Consider the following 2,285-nt stretch of genomic DNA (forward strand, 5'->3'; position numbering starts at 1 on the left):
TTAACCGTGCAAGTGGGAGGTTATTTTCAGTTTTAATAATTGAAGAATAAAATGAAAAGAGTTTTCGTTTTTTAAAGATCGGATTATTGCATACCAATCGATCGAGTGAAAAGAGAGAGCTATACAATAGTCCTTTGAGAGAGTGAACAACGAGCAAGTTAGCTACACGACTGCCTTGTTTACTAAACGATCAAGTACCCTTTGTTTATACGATAGACTTATTATTTCTCCTACTTACTCGATCATATACATTGTTTATCCCTCTACCAAATTCACACAGAACCCACACCTCTTGGATTCTCATTCTGAGAATACCAAGGTAATCGAGTGGTAGTGTTGAGGGTTGTCGTTCGAGGATCAGACAGTTCATGATTACACTGGGTGTTTGTTGCATTCGTGACCGTTTAGACTTTGCTGGGATGCCTGACCAGTGTAGATCGAGGGAATACGTGAAGAAGAGTTCTTCAAAGGTATGTCTCTTGATTCCCATTGTATTTAAGTTAAGAAAGCATGCTGTAATTTTCTCTAAGATGCATAACTGTGATTGTTTGTTTGTAAATGTTTTATTCTTTCACAATGGGCTTGGAAACATCTTGTTTCCACTCACTGGTTCTCTTGAATAAGAGATCCTTCAATATGCTAATGAAGCTCATTCCAAAATTCAAACTCCTGAAGTGTCTTGAGTTAATCGGATTCGACCTACTAGAGAGAGGGTAAAACATTCCGAAGATGAAAGAATGGAAGATTGCATGCGTTGGATTCAAGGTGGAGAATGGAAGAAATTGACTCCAACAGCTAGCTTGTTATTTTTCTTTTATATTTAACAAATTTACTTCACTTGTAACTGATCTTTATAAACTATAAATACAGATCAGAAAAAGAAAAATGAGATGGTGAAATATTTTTGTAAGAGAGAAAGCAACATTATCTTGAATCTTCAAACAAATCACTTTCTGCAGACGTAGGCTTCAATTTGGCTGAACCACGTTACATATGTGTTCTACTTCTTCTTCTCCTTCATTCTTCTACATTGCATGTTCAAATTTCTTTTTACATCATCAAAACGCCATTAGAGATAGATCTGAGAGTTAGAGAGAGAGAGGAATCAAAGAGGATGAAAGAGGAAAATTTCATGCAAATGAAATTCATGAAATTGATCAGAAACTAAAATTCATTTTGAGTGAAAGTTTTTCTTACCTACATGTTGATTTCTTCCAAAGGAGACGTGGCCTTCCATCCATCACTCACCTAACACCGATCCACTTGGGCTTCTTCTGCATAAGAATTCTGTTTGGTTTGGATCTGAAATAACAGAGCAACCCAACAACTAAGAATTTAATTAATTCATTTATGAAAGTTTAGGGATTTACTTGATAGAATTATTAGTTTCATAGAAGATTTTACTAAACAAAATGTAATGAAAGATGTAAATTGATACACCTATAAAAGTTTAGACTTTAAATTAATATAATTATTAGTTTAAGATTTAAATTGACACACCTGTAAAGTTAGGGGTACAAATTGGTATTATTAACTTAATTTTAAAAAAAAGACCCATTTGATAATTTTTTTAGTTTTTGAGAATTAAATTTATATATAAACGTTACTTCCACCGATTGTTTTTTTTTTTTTTTTTTGTCTAGTTCCACCGATTGTTTTTTTTTTTGTCTAGCTCTTTTATAAAATCAAGAAAAAAAATTTGAAAAGTAAAAAAAAAAAAAGTTTTTAGAAACCTAAAAATTTAGTTAGGAAAGATAAAAACTATGGTAAATAAGTTGTAAGAAAGCCAACATAGTTTTAATTATCAATAGGGCCCAAATTACAAGTTTATGGTTTGTTTTAATTAACTTAAAAACAAAATGTATTTCAAAAAATCATTTTCATTTAAACACTTTTGATAAAAATTATTTAAAATGAAAACACTCTCAAAGTGTTTTTATCACAAATTTGTTTGGTTTGTTATATACTAAAAGTGTTTTTATTAATGTCAAATTATTCTACATAATGACTATAAAATACTATGAACTAATAATTTAAAATAGTGATGGTTGCTAAAGTTGGTCAATGATGATAGCCAAAGGTGTTCATTGGAGCTGGTGCCCGGTGGCAAAGGTGGTCAAAATTGGCCATAGTAGAAGTAGGGTAAATGATTTTTGGGACATTTTGGTAATTTAAAGAATCATACAAATTAAAGAGAGATTAACCATTCAATACTTAAAAGTCATTTCTATCCTAAACCAAATATTTTATAAACTCATTTTTTCGAAATCTATTTTAAGTGGTTG

General features: G+C 31.0%; 1 long non-coding RNA gene across 1 annotated transcript; it reads right to left on the minus strand.

The window, feature by feature from the left end:
• Window positions 1-782: 782 nt before the first annotated feature.
• LOC150036332 (uncharacterized) lies at window positions 783-1,352 on the minus strand. The gene is made up of 2 exons (XR_016529849.1): window positions 1,198-1,352; window positions 783-1,081 (listed from the first exon to the last, which is right to left on the minus strand). It is a non-coding gene; the product is annotated as an uncharacterized LOC150036332 (long non-coding RNA).
• Window positions 1,353-2,285: the final 933 nt, after the last annotated feature.

The sequence above is a fragment of the Benincasa hispida genome, chromosome 5 (genome assembly GCF_027475165.1).
Source record: "Benincasa hispida cultivar pf3 chromosome 5, pf3_genome.v1.1, whole genome shotgun sequence".
NCBI lineage: Eukaryota > Viridiplantae > Streptophyta > Magnoliopsida > Cucurbitales > Cucurbitaceae > Benincasa > Benincasa hispida.